This window comes from Phasianus colchicus, chromosome 15, assembly GCF_987193195.1.
Source record: "Phasianus colchicus chromosome 15, bPhaCol1.hap1.1, whole genome shotgun sequence".
NCBI classification, from domain to species: Eukaryota; Metazoa; Chordata; class Aves; order Galliformes; family Phasianidae; genus Phasianus; species Phasianus colchicus.
The window spans coordinates 18,138,361-18,156,374 of NC_143450.1; the positions used below are offsets into that span (position 1 = coordinate 18,138,361).

At 48.2% G+C, this 18,014-nt stretch overlaps 1 long non-coding RNA gene across 1 annotated transcript; it reads right to left on the minus strand.

Annotated features, from left to right (window-relative positions):
- Nucleotides 1-273: 273 nt before the first annotated feature.
- On the minus strand, nucleotides 274-17,040 carry LOC149915944 (uncharacterized). Its single transcript, XR_016471398.1, has 5 exons — nucleotides 16,958-17,040; nucleotides 10,780-10,920; nucleotides 5,776-5,855; nucleotides 5,389-5,610; nucleotides 274-2,529 (listed from the first exon to the last, which is right to left on the minus strand). It is a non-coding gene; the product is annotated as an uncharacterized LOC149915944 (long non-coding RNA).
- Nucleotides 17,041-18,014: the final 974 nt, after the last annotated feature.

Here is an 18,014-nt window from a genome sequence, read left to right on the forward strand (position 1 = left end):
CCATGGCTCTGTAATTCACACTGCTAATTGCCACTACAGGTAGCTAATCTTCTGCAATGATCTTCAAAGCCGGCAGTGCTCCTGGGCTTCTAGAGTGATCGTGCACTGCTGAGCGTGGCAGAGTAGCTTGTAATTTTCCATGCATGTACTTTGATTTCAAAATCCGACATAGTAGTTAAGCGTTAGTTGAAATAATTGTAGGAGCTGTTCCTACTAAAGCATCTTTAATACAAATGAGGTATCATTAGCAGCAAGACACTTTTCTTATTACAATTGTTTAAGAGTTAGCAATGATTATTTTTGGCACGCATACCAAAGTAAAAATCCTTTGACATTATTTTGGTTAATACACTTAATATTGTGCTAATAGAGTAATTAAAGAGAGAAAAATAAACAGAAAGCAAGGCTTAGGCAACCAAACAGAACAAACTGCATTCTGTGCACTGGCACTGCACCTCCTGCAGCCACCACCAGGCAGAATGGAGAGAGGAAAGAATAGAGCTTCAATCTCCAACACAATCTACTACAAGAAAATCAGACAGCCAAAAAAAAAAATCAGTGCAAGATTGTCCTCTGAGCATGGAAATGGAGCCTCCTGCAGATGAGGCCAGCGCCAGGCTGCCTGCCTGCCTGCTCCTTGCACTGCCCTGATGGCAGCAGGGAGCTCTGCCTGTCCCCCAGTACCCCAGCAGCAGGTCCTGCTCGGCTGATTGCAGAAGCGTGTGCCTCCAAAGGAGCTGCTCCCAGCACTGCTGCCTTACAGAGCCCTAGATTTAATGCCTGCTCCTGATTTCAGCCTCCCAGGGCAGCAGGAAGCCACGTGGAGACATAAAATTGATTCCCTGGAAATGGTTTCTGGCACTGTCTTTGCTTTCTGTGCCATTTACATGCTGTTTCTAAGCAAGCTGTCAGTAAGGAACAGCTCAAAATCCAACTCACCATCAAAATCACTGCTTTAATACCTGGAGGAATGGGGAGCAGGGAAGGACACACAGTGACAACCAGCATCCCTGAACAGCATGTGGGAAGGCAGTCTACCAAGAGGCACAGCGGGGGCATTTCAGAGAGGAAAACCTGCACCCTTGTGCTCCAGCTGAGCAATGGGCTGTTCTGCCCCTCTGCAAACAGCTGGAGGATCCCAGGGACACTCAACCCTGTCCCTGCCATGTGCCAGCAGCACAGGCAGCAGTAACAGAACCACACGTGCTGCACTGCTCAAGTTTGCAGTCTAAATGCTTTTAACATTGTTCACACAAATATATGTACATCCACCAGAAGTATGACAGTACAGATCTAACTCTTAAAGGTGCAAAGCCTGGCTAAGTTGATCTACACCCCAGCCCCAGCAGCATTCTGCCTCAGCACCTCCTCAGGCTCTCATTGCTCCTTTGCTCTTCCAGTTCCCCCAGTTGCCAGCCCACAATTTATTCTGACTGCAGCATCTCACATGATGAACATTTTTATATTACTTGTGTTTAAGTTACGTGGCAGCCTACACTGAAGGCAGAGGAACAGGTGTCAGCACGCGGCTCTGTGCAAAACACCCCAAAGAGGAGGTCTTTATGGATAGATTCCTCGAAGGCAGAAGTAAAAACATTGCATACAATTAAACCAAAATCATGTAGGTATCTGTTTCCTACCCAGAGTTCACTGTGCAAGCCCCCAGTACCCAGCAAGACTGAGTTTCCACAAAGCACCTGTGTTACCCAGATGCGTGCCTGCCTCTGCCTCACACCAGAGCCCATCTCTTATTTTAACTCCACATTACCTACAGAACAGCCGCCCTCTCTCCCTGCTGTTGCTCTCTGAGGACACAGCTGCTCCTGGCAGCAGGGGATACAGGCAGTAATTCGTCCTGCTCTCCTGCAGGAATGCAGAACTTGTCCATAACTGTTCCACAGAAAACTCAGCGTTGTTCAGCCTCAGATGCAGACGGTGGTCCTAAATGTCATGCTGTTTACTAACAGGTTCCTCGTGTGTGAGCATATGATACAGACAAATAAACATATGTGACAATGAGATTTTAGTGAGTTGGAATATGAAAACAAAGTCAGATTTCAGGTATGCATACAGAGGCTCAGCCACATCTCCCAAGGAGGCACCAAATGGCCACTCCTGAGCCCCTTCCCACACGCAGCTGCAGCTTGTTTGGACAGAAGCACGTCTCCTCATTTGGGGAAAAGAAAAGGAAAGCTCCAGCCTCCAGCAGCACAGCTGCTCAGGTTCTGCTTGCTTTCTAATGACAGAATCAGCTTTGTTCTGGACTCTTTCTTGAATGTGATATTTTTTGCCATTACTTCACTTTGGAGGTTTGGGAATCATACAGGATTGGGAACTGTGGATTAACTCCTTGGGGGTTAGAACTTTGGTCACCACGGAAGTTGGTAGGTGGAATGTGAAGACAGGCACAGAAGTGACACAGGGCACAGCTCAGGGGTGCAGAGGGATGGTGCAGCCCTGCCCTGCCGCTCTGGTCGGCACTGGGATGCACAAAGCTGAAGGGTGGAGCTGCAGAGCCAGGGCCATCAGCTGAAACAAATAAAGAAATGCACAAACAAAGCGGTTGGGCATTATTGAATAGGCCATTAACGCTACAAAGACACAAAATAGGCGCTAGGGAGTCACGCCTATCATCAAATTTTAAACGAGATGAGGGTCAGAATGAAATGAGGGGCCAGGCTGATTTGATTCTCTCAGCTATTTAGGAGAATTGCATGTTTCACAATGGAAGAACTCAATATCAAAAAAGAAAAAGAAAAAAAAGAGTGAATAATTACAGTTATTTTGTAACAATGAGAAATCTGGGAAGAGCAATCCAATATTTTTCCCCACTTTAAGCTCAAAGTCCAGTTGTTTTCCATCTGAGTTAACTTCATACATTTACTTCCACGCCTCAGAAGCTTTTGGGCTGACAACAAAGTGGAAAAAAAAAAAAAAACACAGCCATACACCACTGCTGCTACAGAGCACCTCGCACAGGGAACCAGAGCACGGCACAGAGCTGACGCTGCACGCAGCTTGTTTCTCCAGTCCAAAGGCAGCAGGCAGTGCCTGCCAGCAGGCACTAATGGAGGCAAAAGCTCTGCCCCCATCCCCGCCTCCTCCTGCACACCCCTCAATCTGCACCTCGGGGCTCATTATCAAACCCAGTAACTGTTGTTGCAACCCAGGGTGCGGTGCGCTCTGCCTGGAAAGGACTGGCATTGTATTTCTCATAATAAGTTTTAATTGGATTTTAGCTCTCTGCCTTTTGTATTTCATCTTAGGCTTTACTGGGTTTAATTACAAATCCATAGTTATTTGTTATGTGGCTCTGGCCTGATATTTTGCACTGACAATTACATTTTTATTCAAAGAAAAACGTATTGGGAAAAAATAGCAAGAGACAGGCTTATTGTACGGGCTGATTAATTGAATTCCAGCTTCATGTGCATTTATGGTGAATGATTGCACGCCAAAGAGCGACTGGGATGTTAGATGGGAGTGCACTCCCTCGCACTAATTGGTTTGCACAGAGCGAGCAGCCATGGAGCAGCCACAGAGCGCGGGTAACCGAGTGCTGCACAGCCCAGCCCACAGCACTGCGCTCCAGTTGTGTTTGTTACAGATCCTTCCACACAGAGAGCAGAGGGAGGATGGATGTTCACGTGTCAGCGACCTCATCCAAAGAGAGCAAAGACAAAACATCACCTCTCTGTTCTCTCCTTTTGACAGCTGCAATTTAGATTTAATTACTCAAAGCAAGCTTACTAGCAAAGAAGGCACCACATGCTTTTGCAAAGAAACTAACAAGGCCTCAGAAGGACCCCTGTAGCTCACAGCCACTACAGGCTTTTGGAAACACTGAGCGAACATCACAGAAATAGTGCTCACACAGGACAAACCCAGCAGCGCTGCCCCAGCTCTGCCCATCCCACCGTGGCACTGCTGTTGGCTTCAGTCCCATTGGCTGCAGGTCACACCGGGGCTGCACTGCATGCATGTAGGAGCTCAGGGGCTGTGCATGAATTTGGAACCCACAGACACCCACCCACCCCCCCCAGTACCAGGGGCTGTTTGCCTCCCACCCTGAGCTGTGCTGGGAGCAGCTCGCAGCGCTCTGCTGAAGCTCTGAGGTGATGCCACGTTCCTGCAGCTCAGCACCAATCACAGCAGAACTTAACATAACTCGGCACTGAGAAATGCAACCTGACAAACTGCTGCTCACAGAACCTGCTGGGGAAGCAAGATTTGCTGTGTGCTTTCTTCATCAACCGCTGTTAAACAGAGCTGACCACGTGCTGAAGCTGTTTCCTCACCCTGGCTTTGTCATGTCCCATGGGATTACCTCTAAATTAGGCACGGACAAATGCAGCCACAGGCACACACCACAATGGGGCTCTGAACCAGGACCTGGGGTGCAAAAGGGAATGCAAACCCCTTCTTGGAGGCAGGAAAAATGCAATGACAGAAAAACGTGCCAAAGCACAGGGCACAAAAGCAAGCACTGTGAGGGGCTGCTGCAGGCAGTGCACAGGGCCCTGAGATCCCAGCATCACTTCAGGAGGAGCAGCTCCATTCCTCATCATCCCTCCCTCTGTGGCTGCCATCTGAGGGCCACGTGGCATTGGTTCTTAACAAGGGTTTGGTGGAAGAAAGTGGGGACTCTGAAGAATCTGGAAAAAAACACTGGAAAAATACATCTCACAGCTCCCAGTAAGGCCATGGTGTTCTGCACCAAAGTCACGGCAAGCAATCAGATTTTTAAGCACTGGTTCCAATGAGAAGGGAAAGGGAGAGCTGCTGTGTCCTACTGGACTGCCACAAGACGTGCCAACAGCACCATCACTCTTTCATCCATCAGCCAGAGGCAGGCCCACATTCCCACAAAGCAGAGCCCACAGAACAGCACGCGTAGGGGTTTGGAGAAAGATTCACTCCCACCAGCAATACGAGTTAAAACTATCCCATTTTTATAAGATAGAATATTATCTTATCTTCTGGTGTTGTACCACTAGAACACAGTAAAAGCACATTAATAGAAATGGAATAATCAAAACACTCATTATAAAGTTCTGAATTGAAACGTAAGTGCACAACAGCTGACGAAACATTAATTCTTTCCTCAGATGCGTTTGCAATTCACAGTACAATACTTCATCCTGCTTTGCTCACTCACAATATCTTTCACTTTTATTGCCATAGTCAAACCCTAAAAGCAGCTTTCACGCTGTATTTCCCAGACTGCACAGTGAGAGGGTCCTGAGGACAACAGCATTCTGCAGCTGCGTAACACGATAGAAAACACAGCAATGAGAGCAGAGTAGCAAAGATCTTGGCTACAGCAGATGAGGATACACTCAAGGCAGCAACCATAGGCAGAAAAACAAAAGCAAAAAGGCCACTTACCTTCAGAAGGCCTCAGGTACACAGGTATCTCCAACAAAATACCCTCATCTCCACTTTCAGTCCTTAAATGAGGGCTGGGAAGGGGTGGATCCTGCTCCAGCCCCTCCATCACTCAGTACATTGCACACAGCTGAGCTCCTCCAGGTTGGCCCTGCCTTCTCACCAGGTGTTCCATCACTGCTTCAAGCTGTGGCTTTGCATTTCTGCTGCAAGCTGTCACCCCTGTGTGGACAATAAGCAGCCTGCATCTGACACTGGGGCAGTTGCCTGCTTTACTTTTCAGACCCCATCAGCATCAAAAATTACTGCAATATTTGCTTTCTTAATTAGAAAAAAATCCCCAGAAACAAAGAAACCACCTATTTGGTTCTTCTTGTAAGAAATCACCTGGTACTGAGCAGGATGGCAGCTGAGGTGCCAGGGCGGGGTTGGCCGTTTGCAGCTGGGGAGCACGTGTCAGCAGGTACCTGTGTAGGGATGGGAGAAAAAGAAACAGGCTGTGAGTGAGCATGGGCTCAGTAGGACCTGGTGTGCTGCTAACAGTGCAGCCCTTACCAAGAAGCCAATTCCTGCAAAGCTGGTTTTGCAACACCTGAGGCACTATTAAAAGAATTCAATATTCAGCCCCAGTTTAACAGCTTCTATCTTGGCAACTATTGATAGAGATCACTATTGGCTTGCTGATTGTTTTCTCTTCATCAAACAGGAGGAAAGAGGCTGCCTGTACCGCACCTTGTGAGCCACTGCTGAGTCAGGGCACTGGGTTGGTTTGGGGAGAACAGGCTGTCTGTACTCTGCAAAACCTTGGGAGCCCTGCAGGCAGTCCGAGCAGAACTGAGCAGGCTGCCCGAATTGCTGCAGAGCAGACGAAGAGCACCACCGCCAGACCTTGCCTGGTGCTCAGGGCAGCGCTGCGCCAGCGGCAACGCAAACAGCAGGGAACAACGTGAAAGTGAAGAAGGGACAATGGGAAGGGGCTGGGCTCAGGCACAGAGCGGGGCCGGCTGAGAGCACACCCCGATTTACATTCACTAAGCTTCTAGTGCCGACCTCAGTGGTTATTTCTCCCTCGTGTTATCTGCCTGAATGCCCCATCGCTGGGAGGAACTGATCTGACTCTCGCTGCCCTCCGACAGCTGCAGGAGAACCAACAGCCGCAGCCCTGTGGCAGGGAGCTCTGCGTGCTGTGTCACACTGTGTCCCAGCAGCATCCTGAAGTGAGCACAACGACTAAGGAGGAGCACTTCATTCATTAGTGAAACTGAGGGCACTCAACAAAACAAACCCCCGGGGAAAAAAGCAATCCTGTGTTGAAGTAAAGACTGCAATAAAGGGATGTGCTCAGCAGTGCTTTCAGTTCTAAGCAGGAAAAACGTTGAAGTCTGTGAAACAGTTCTCTGTCCTGCTGGCATTAGTATCAGCTCCACCAGGCAAGATCTTCTAGGGAAAAAATGTTCAATCTATAGCAGAAAGGTGGGGTTTTAAGGAAGAATTGGCAGCAGCCGTGAGTCAAAGCCAGGAGGACCGAAATTGCGCTGCTGCATCCTCATTCTGCCCAATCTCAGCTCTCACCATTCGCTTCCACTCCTGCAGGGCCACAATTAGCAGCACATCCATTTCCACCCTGCAGGGCTGCAATTAGCAGCACCTCTCTGCACCCAGACTGCACCGCACTGCTGCCCGCAGCCATGGGGCTGAGGCGGGGCGACAGCTGCACTGGAGAACAAACACAGTCTTTTGTCCTTTTCTGCACTGTGTTTTAACCACCAGTTATCTCAGCCCCATTGCTTTCTCAGAGTCTTTAGTGAACTACTGAGCATGCTAAAATATCAACATATATTTTGAAACAAACTCAACTGGGTAGAAACTGATTGCTAATTGTGAATGTGCTGGGTGTTAATTAGGAAGCATCATAAGAGAACTTGTAAGGAACGTGGGCATGTAGGGAAAGTAACAGTGTTGATCAGAATAGGAAACAGAATAACCTAAAAACATCCTTAAAAATCCAGGAATACAGAGAGGCATAACAGCTGATACGTTCTTGGAATCACCTCTATTTTTGGACTGCAGGATCTGTGTTTCTTACCAGGGGGAAAAAGCTGTTCAAAGGAACTGGAATTTGCAAGCCTGAGTTCCAGCAGAAAGATAGCACAGGTGAAAAATGGCAGAGAGTGCAAGAGAAAATGAGTCCCTAGTGGGAAAGAACATCTCAGCTGGAGAGCACCTCCTGGTCCTGCTGGGAAGATGCATTGTCAGAGCAAAAGGGTTGGCTGCCAGGAGTGTAAGAGGGCCAGATTGAACTCTGTGAATCAAAACCTGGCTCTGGATTAGCAGAGCATTTAATTAGGCCCAGAAAGCAGCCTGGTGGCAAATAAATAAAAATAATAATAATAAAGTGGGAGTAAAAAAGACAGCATAACAATTCAAATGCATCCCACACTTAGAACCAGCTCACTTCCATCCCAGCAGCCAGACACAGCAGTGCTTCTCGCTCCCCGCATCTGAAGCACAGCCATTTGCTGCATCCCAAACCACCAGTGGCAGAAGTGCTGCACGAGGCCTTACAGGACATAAATCGAATGAGGAACCTCTTCGTGTACCTATGCACCTGTACAGCTATGCCATCCAGATGTAACTGAGGACACAGCTTGGTGATCAGAAAGCTTTCTGCACCTCAGTGTGGAGCCAGCAGGGCACCTGAGCAGGGGGACAGATCCAGAACAGGAAGCAGCAGCACAGGGGATGTTTGCTCCACAGCACCTGCAGGAAGGGACACCTTAGAGGGAGCACGTCACACCTCTCACTGCACCCCAGCTGCTCCCAGCATCACTGCCTGGCACACATAGATGGAAAGAAAAAGCTCTGCAAAAGGTTGAGCTCAGCAGGCAGAGCTCTTGTCCCTCCCCTGCACAATTTCAGTGGCTGTTCATGTCCTGGATTATGGAAGTACTGAGGGCCGTATGCAAGACATCACCACCCTGTTCTGAACCTGGGGTTGCTGTGAGTGGTTCTCCTGAGGCTGCTGCGCCGGGGCAGAACCCACAGCAGCACCAGGAACCCCATAGGCCCAGACACCCACACACACCCACACCCACCCCATGCCACGCAGCATCTCAGCAGTGCAGGACTCCCTGCTCCACCTGCGTTGATTACGGACTGCCTCCTGGTTGCTCTTTGCAACAAAGAAGAGATAATGAAGGTGTTGTCAGGTCCAAGCATTCTAACGTGCTCTGCTCCAACAAAAACTGATCCTTCCATCAGCTACGTATCCACGGGTGCATGCATTCATATTTACACACAGATTTATGTATGTTAAATATTTCATATACATACATAGTGACTCTATCTAAAAGGCAGGCAGTTGTGCAAACAGAAGCTGCTGTGTCTCAGGAAGGCCCACAGAGGCAGATGGCTCACAGCCCACAGCTGCACAGCACAGGACAGACAGCCCAGAAGGGTCACAGTCGCCCCCGAGCTGGGATCACCAGGGCCATTTGTTCTGCTCCACCACTGCCTTCAGAGAACACAAACATCATCACGCTGTCCAAGGGAAAAGGTTAAGGAACACAGAAAATGAAGTCGCCTGAGGAGAGATGCGAGCACACGGAGCTGGTTTGAACAACTCAGCAAGGGAAATGACAACAGTGTTGCAAGGGGAACCATCAATTTCATTTAATGGTAAACAGCTGCATGAAAGAAAAACATTGTTAACTCGGAGGGAACAACCTGATGGGAAATGTCAGCACGGCCGCACAGAACAGCCCACCTTCACCACCACCTGCACCACCCCGGGCTCCAGGTTGAGTGAATGCATCCCAGGGAGCACTGATTCACAGACACTGCGGCCGTCCTGGGGGCACACAAGGAAAGAAAATGATTTAACCTGTCCAGAGCACTGCAATGTCTGAGAGCTGCACTCAGTTCTGCAAATCTCAGCCCCTAAAAATTTACAACAAAACCATTTGCAAAGTGAAAATTTTAAATTATGCAAACAATGCCTCTGAAACCAGAATTCCTTTGATTCTTTTCAGGGAGGACTTCAAGGAGTTTTCCTCCTAAGGAGAGGCTGCAGGATGTGGGGAGGCTGCAGGGAGCTCCCCCTGCACCACAGGGCTGGTGGTCACTTAGAACAGATTGCCCTCAGGTTACAAATGTAGGAATTCTGTTGGTGGGCTCAGAGCATCCTGGTGAGTGAGGAATGATACTGACATGGAGGAGCTGAGCAGAGGGAAGCAAAGCACAAGGTGAAGCTTTGATAACTAGCAGATTGACCATCAGTAGTAAGGCAGTGGCTGAAGTCCTGGCTGCTGCCAATGAGCACTGAACAGCATTGCTTCACCCGCTCTAAGGATTCAGGTGATCTCCACCCATTCTGCAGGATGCAACAGACCACTAACAGCAGCGAGAAGCTTTCCCCCCCCCCCCCCCATCAGAGGCAGAGCCCTCCCAGTGTTCAACAGTGACTTATTGGTGCACACAGGATGCTGACATCAGAGCAGCAGGGGAAGCAGAAGGTCTGTGAAGGCAGATAGTTGCACTGGATCCCTCCCTGTGGGTGCACAGAGGGTGATTTGCCATCACTGAGTTCAGTAATGCTGATGCATTGAGCTCCACTGTCCTGCAGAGCTGAGATGTGGGACAGGCTGCATGTGATGGCCTTAAGCATGGGCCCAATGGGATGCAGGACACTGCAGGATCTCCTGCTGCAGAGCAGCACAGCGGGGAGAGGCACTGCCAGGGTCTGATCAGCTCACACCAAAACTGATCAAAGCAGTGGCTCTCACAGCACCCCAATATCCAGAAGGGTCCCCAAAAACACAGATGATATCTGCAGCAAAGGCAGGCTGGTTTGCTGAGCAAGAGCACTTCTTATTAAAACGCTTCTCAGATGTGGGGGTTTTTTGTTGTTTTGTTTTTATATTATTTCCCAGAACAGCAGAACAATGTCTATTCTCTCTATTTTGTATTGCTACCCACATGACAAAAGATATCCACATAACAGAGAGGGATCTAGAACCAACTCCTGCTGACTGTGGGTGGATGCAAATAAGGCACTTAATTTCCTGCTACTTTTGAAAACCCCACTGCATTTCCTTTGTATCTTTGACAAGAAACCTCCTGAAAGTCAGGTGCAGCGCTGTTTGTTTTTTTGTTTGGTGGTGGTTACCCTTCTTCTGAATGCAAATTTAATGCAGAAGTTTACCTGCCTCCCCTGAAATTCTTGCTCTTAAGATGAAAAACATTAACAGCTATTACAACTGTCAGCTGGGTTCCCAAAACAACTCCTTATCTTTTTCTTCAGAAAATGAAAGCATTTATCACTTTTTCCCCTTTTGTAGGAACGGCAGCATTGTGTGCCAACATCTTCCTGGTACTTTGTCATGCACTCACCAATGAGATGATCTGGGAGCGTTGGGAAGGCAGCAAACAAACAGAAGGAAGCATATGGTGCTCCGTGAGAGCAGCGATGCCAGAGCCGGCACTGCTGGGATCGCAGAAACGCATCTCAATTGCAAATTGATTTCACAAAACCTGGGGAGAAAAAAATGGTTAGTCATATTTCTAAGGAAATAAAGTGGAAGAAAAACATTGACTGTGAACAAACCAAGCATCACTGCCAGGATTGGTCATTTATTTGGTTCTGTTTTGCTTTCCTGCCAAATCTTTTTTTCCTTCTACCCCAAATTCTGACACCCAAAAGGGGGACCAATTCCAGAACTGGAAACCCCACAAGAACACGAATTAGATTTCAGAGCAGCTGATGGAACCTTGCCATGTAGCTAACTGGTTTTAGCCCACTCGCCCCACACCCAGGGCTGCTCCCTTCCCTTGCTGTGGGTCAGGAAGGTTTGTTCCACCTCTGGTACCACAGGGTTTGCAGCCCTTACAACAACCCAGAGCCCTCCGTGCCCCAGCAGCTCCTGCAGCTGCCGCAGCCCACACCTACAGCTCAGCTCCCCCAGCACTGAGGGACTACAGCTCCCTTTGCTCAGAGCCGAGGAACAAATCACACCAAGGCTAAAAACGAGCCACGTTGAACACTGGAAAAATTATACACCTGAAGTAGAACGTTAATCAACAGAAGGCAAAGCGGTTCTCAATTGTATTTACTTAATCTGTGACCACTAGCAATATTTCAAGTGAGAAAAGGAGAAATGGCCATCCTGCATCAATTACCCTTCTGGGAATGCAGGCACTGACCTTCCTGAACAGCCCCTCACCCTGAGCACTGACACCTCACAGAGCCACAGCATTAAAGCAGCTCCCCCCCTGCTGGCAGTGATGGCTCTGCCATGGACGCAGTGACCACAGCACAGGCAGTGCTGTGCACCACGGCACCGAGCTGCCAGTGAGGAGTTTGGAGCTCAGAAGAGCGTTTGCTGTCCTTATGACAGTTTTGTTTGGCAGCTGAACAGTGATCTGCCAACAGCACCACCCCATGGCCCTGCTCCAGCCCACCATGGCCAGATCCCACCTTGGCCACAGCACCACACCACTGCTGTTCCTGGTGTTCCCAGAAGCATGCTGAACCTTTTAGGTTTACATAACTGAACAAACTGCTGTTCAGAGCCACCAGCCATCACTCATGCAGATGGTGTTTGCACGGCGCTCCTTCAGCCATGCAGCCACTCACTGTGAGTGCCAAAAAAAGTTACTGGGTAACTGACTTCTGTGCCACCAGGCATCTAAGCACATCAGCTCTTTATAGACTCCAGGCAATCATAACAGCTTACTGCTTGAGGTCACTTTTCTTGAGAACCCCAACAGCCATTTGGTTTCATTGCATTTTTTTTTTCACAGCATCATCTCTCGGTGCTGGGATCTGTGAGCTGGAATTAATGGCAAGCATAGCTTTCAGCTCAGCCTGCTCAGTGCACCTGCAGAACCCAGAGGCATTGCTCTGCAAAGCAGAAATTACACCATGCTCAGCCTTGCCCTCAGCCAAGTACCCATTAGCACACAGCAGAAGCACCTCTGTTGGCTGCACGTTTGTTTCCCCAGTAGAAGGGGGCAGTAGATTTCTCACATGGTCACCTCACTGACTTTTGTTTTTCCTTTAAAACTGGCTTAAACAACTAACAAAAGTTCTGGCTGCTGTTTGGTCTCATCTAGATATCAGAGTTTGTCTTTCCCTGGGTGGGTTCATTGGCTCCCAAGTGGAGGAAAGAAAGGAGGCAGCTCTGAGGCAATAACTCAGCACAGAAGTGAGCCTTAGAGTGGTTCTTAATGTTGTGACTGAACAACAGGACCCAGATCCCCACAAGGGATGATCAAATCCATAAGCAGGACACTGCTTGTTAGGATAAACAAGCATCTCCTCTGCAATGACTGGTGGGGCACTGGCACTGAAATCTAAGTAGAGATGGTACGATGAGAAAATCTGCAAAACTCAGGTTCCACTGCAGTGTTTTAACAGTGACAATGACCTCGTGGGCAGCATTTTGTGGCAGTTAGTGACCAGCTGGAAGAACAGCCCTTTTCCATTGATATTTATCACTGTAAAATGCATTTCTTGCAAACTGTTATTGCTCCAACAACACACACTTTTGAGTAGCTTCACATGTTTGCTCTGTACAGAGCTCAATTAATGCTAATTAATCTGCATGCATTCCTCATTTTCACACAGACAAAAGGACGGGGGTGGGAAGTGTTCACCAGTTGGTGCAACTTCCCAGCAGTGCTCAAAGTCACTCAAACCAAACACTTGCTGCAGAAGAAAGATTACTTCCCATTGCAATGCTACCGTATCAGGGGGAAAACAGAGAGGAATATGTCAAATGTGAAACTAAGGTCTATGTCATTATTCCATAGCATAAAGCATCCCTAGACAGTACAGTGTATATCCACCAGTATGGTTTATATGTAACTGGATTATCTGAATGCATTCCAACATGACACATTTTGTGTTCAATTACTCCTATATGGTAACTGGCTGGTGATGCTCTGGTAGCTGGTACATCATTTACCTGGCCTTACCAGCACTTTTCATCACTTTATAGACTGCTTTCCCTCTGATAGGATCCATTATGATGCCTGCACTGTCCTGGAGCTCCACACAGTAACTCACTGCTCTGTCACCCAACTGTGCTGTTCAAGGATAATTAATGGCCTTGGACAAAGGCAAAATCAAATATAAATGCATAATACTCATTTTGGTTTTTGGAAGGTGATGAAATAAGTTCCCACTTTCTCTTGCATCTTAATGCCACAAAAAAAAAAGAAAAAAATTCATTTCCTTTTCCTTTCCATACCTTTTCTCAGTTGTTCTTTCTATTGCATCTGGTTTCCTCCATTCATGGAAGCACAGCACACGCACTGCCCCCTAGCATTTTGTGCCCTGAGTCACTGATCCCAGTCCAGAGGACATCAGGCCACATGTTCTCCTTCCTTTCCTTGGTTGATCAACGACCAGCTCACAGCACTTAGAGCAGCTGAGGCTGACAAGGACCTCTGGAAACACCTGGTTCACCTCCTGCTAAAGCCACACCAGAACATCAGATTACTCAGCCTCTGGCACTCAGTGCATCTCCTCAAGGCCCCACAGCTTCTCCAGGCTGCCTACCGCAGTGCTTGGCCCAACTCAGCATAAATAACTTCCTTGCACCCTGGCAGGAGGTTCACCCCTCACCTGGACTGCAGTACCCATACTAACGCAGCCAGACTTTTCCCTCTTGCAGCAGTATCACGTTGCTGGCTCATCTTCAACGTGGTGACCACCAGGAAGCTCAGGCCCATCTGTAGAGCTGCTTCCCAGCTGGTCCCAGTGTGCCCTGTGAGCTCACTGGGGTGCCCCATCACCCAGGTCAGTAATACAGATGGGAATGGGCACTGGTTCAGTGCCAGCCTTGCAGAGCAGAACACACTGAGCAGGGTGAGCAGGTCACCGTGTAGGAGAGTGGAAAGAACGGAGCTTTTTAGTTAATGAATTCTGAGCATTTAGCTTAAACGGAGGAGACAGTAGCACTTTTCTCTGGAGTGGTATTTGGATAGAATGCACGCATCTTGCAGCAGAAATTTCACTTTAACTTGGCCAAGAAGTTTGGAGGCTCCAAAACATCAGCAGTTTGCACCTTGCCATACATCCTCTGCACCTCATTCATACATATTTCATGCTAACAGCTGTATCCAACGCGTTTATTCCTACCCAGTACAATCCTTAATGTTCACATTGCAGGTTTGGGATTCCACAGCCCATCATCAGGAGGCTGACCCTCTAACATTAGTGCTTCTGCAAAATTAATAAGAGAAACACACTCCTGAGCTACTAATTCCTCTCTTCCCTGCTCAGAGCAATACTTCCACTTGCCATCCCAAAGCCTTCTGAACAAAGCATTGGCTTTGCAAAGCTGTATCCGAAACTGCGGCACATTTTGCAGCATTGCTGCTTTCCACCCTTCTGGAAGGATGCCTACGTGTGCCTTTGGAATGTCACCAGAGGTATTTCCATGTGAGTGGCACAAGCAGACAACCAAGAGATTCACTCATGCAGTCGTTCACCTCTAAAGAGGATTCTTGCCACAACAATCCAGGCTCTGCCCTTCCCTTCTCCAAACTTTTCTGGCCAAAGATCCCAGACCACGAACATCACCCTTTGCCAGTGAAAAGAAGGGTTGAAGAAACAGTTCCCTTTGTTTCCCAAATCACAGTTATTCTGCATACCCATATGTTGATCACAGGCAGAGCTTTATGAATACCAAGGGAAGAGCAGAGCAGCTGCTGGGACTGGGTCCTCCCACCACACGTCGAAGTGTCACATCTTTCCAAAGCTCGTACGAAGAATATGGATGCTTCCTAGACTAATGAGCCACAGTTTATGGGGACAGTATTTGAATAGGGGAAGCATATCCCTGAGATATGGCTTTAGAAAGAAGCTCGCATAGGTTTTGTGCTGCTGGCAAAGGGAAGTTTTCCCCAATGCCCAGAAATCCATCTCTATTTGCCAGCAGAGAATAAGACATGGACGACCTACAATAGTCCCGACTCGTCCTGTTCACTCCCACAAATAAATGGTGCAATTTAGAAGCAACTCTTCCAGCTACACTCTGACACAAACCATTATTTTCGTGCCCAGCCAGAGCTGCACAACACCTGGCTGCCACCTAAATTATCACCTCCATTTATTTACTAAGTTTTGCTAGCTACCACTTACAGCATCTCAGGCCATTTGTTAGGTCGTCTACTGCTTTGACAGCTAGATTCAGTGACAAAGCTCAAGAAATCCAGTTCTTATATTAGAACTTCTCCTTTCCACGTGGCAGCCCCCACTCAGCAGCAATTATGGGTCGGATTTGGAATCCTCTGCTCTTCAGTCTGTGTGCATTTAGTCTCCACCTGTCCTTCTGAGGCTCTGAAGAAACCTCCTGGGGGGCACAGCTCTGCCCAGAGCAGCTGGGAGGGCACAGCAGGGGTTGGGCAGCGCCATGCAGGGGGTGACATCAGAGAATTAGCATTTCTATTTAAAATTCTTGTGCAGCTGCTGCTCCCTAGAGCTTTTTCCCCTGCGTGGGGAGCTTTAAATCTCCACTTTGTTCTTCTTCAAAGTTTTTAACTTGGCTGTATGAAAGTTAAACAGTGATAAGGAAAAGGACATAGGAATTAGAGCCATGAAAGGTCTCGTGGCTGTAATCTGCTCTGGCCATCTATAATGAGCAAGGAGCAGCAAAGAAATCACATCTACCAGAGCAGGTAATCCCCAAAAACATAAATACTGAAGCGTGCTCTTTACTGAGCTCTAAGCAAGGATTAGGAGAGCGTGCCACGTGCTGAATGCAGGGTCCAGATCAAGCTCAGTGCCAAACAAGTGACACTGGGAACAGGACACCTGCCCCAAAGCTCTGCAGCCAAGGGCAACTTCTGCTGTTTATTGCGTTTGTATTCCAAAAGCATTAGAAAACCTCCAGCAACTATTTCATTAAAGCTGAGGCTTTCTATCTGCCTAATACATTTACTTGGGGCTTCCACTGTCACAGCAGTGACTTGTTTACATTCCTCCTATTTCTCTCTCGCTTCTCTCCCAATTATTGCTTCTTCAATCTGTTATCTGTGGGCTCACTTCAGCACTCCAGCGTTTGCAAAGAGAACAACAGACAGTTTGTTCCTATCTACTGTGCTTACAGAAAGAGGAACAGGGAATAGAGGAGTGGGAAACCCTCACCCAGGAGAAAAGGGCTGAGAAAAACACAAGGAAGAAAGCCAGACAAAAACAGAGCACACCTTCCTAACCCAGCATCACAACACAAGTGTTAACAGAACCCACAGAAAGGAGACCATCAGCAGCACAGCTCTCAGTGACTGCAGGAGCACTGCTGCCAGCCGAGGCACCGCGCTGCCAATGCAGCACAGAGAGCAGAGCACAGCCAGGGCAGAGCAGGGCTCCTTCCAATGGGATCAGCTCAGCTCCTGGCACACACTTTCCTTATAGGCTGTAAGGAGCTCATTGATAGATCTCTGATGGTCTCTTTGGTTATTTTTGGACACCCTTGAGCACCACTTTAGCATGCGCACAAGCTTTCTTCTATACTTACAGCCATACCATTTCAGGAGGAAAACTCTCCCACCACAGTCCTACCTGCTCAGCTCCATTGCAATTACTTGCTCAGATCATCCCACATTGCAGCTTGGGCACCTGATGCAGACTGGGGAACAAATACAACAAGCTAGAGGGCTTCAAACTGTTGAACAGGGAAGGGCTTGCTTATCAGGTTCATTCTTGATGAAAATGATTAAAAAGTAGTCACACCTGAATCTGTGGCAGATTGAGATGATGGGCAGCAGTTGGGAATGGGCAGAGCCTTCACCCCCAGCACAGCTGCACCTAGAGAGGAGGACTGTCCAGAGTAGAAACCAGGCATTATTCTCTCTTTGCTGTTTTTATGACACTTTATAACAAATGGATTAGAGACAGCCTTATTTGTGTACAATTTCTAGCACTCATATACAAATAGAGCTCCTTGTGCAGAGGAGCTACTTTCAAAACATTGTATGAAAGACAAAAAAAAAAGCCCTGGGAAATGTTTGCAGATATGACTAGCAAAGGACAAACCTGACTGTGTGACTGCACAGGCAGCTGGTTGGGATGCAAAGAATTTCCCAGTGCTGTTCCTGCAGTGCTCAGCTGCTGTTTGCTCTGGCTATAAGGAGGCCAGGCAGGTGCAAGGCACACTGCAGGACAGGGCTGAGAGCTCCAACAGCTACAGGATGCTGAGCGTGGCCTGGGGAAGCTGTGTTCTTATTTGGCAATAAATCTGCAGCGGCTGAATTGTCTGTGTGCAATTGCTTGTGTGATCACACACAAAGAGGTGTAACTCGAGTTGGCCTCGAACTTCACGAGCTCCCATTAACGTTTTCATCATCTACACACAGCAGACTGCAAAAGCCTAGTCTTTTGGAAGCCCACATTTCATTAGATGTTCTTCTTCACTGCCGTCATTACTGGCCATCTGAACAATCGTGAGGTCAAAATGAGCACTGGGATTTCTTCCTCCAGCACCAAGTGAGCAGAGAGCTCCGGTTCTGGCACGGGGTCCTTTGTCCTTCCCCTGTGGGCAGCAGGGCTTGGGAAGTGCTTAGCAAGGGGCTGCAGGAAAGGAAGGGACCTCAGCAGTAAAGAAATCCCTTCACATCTT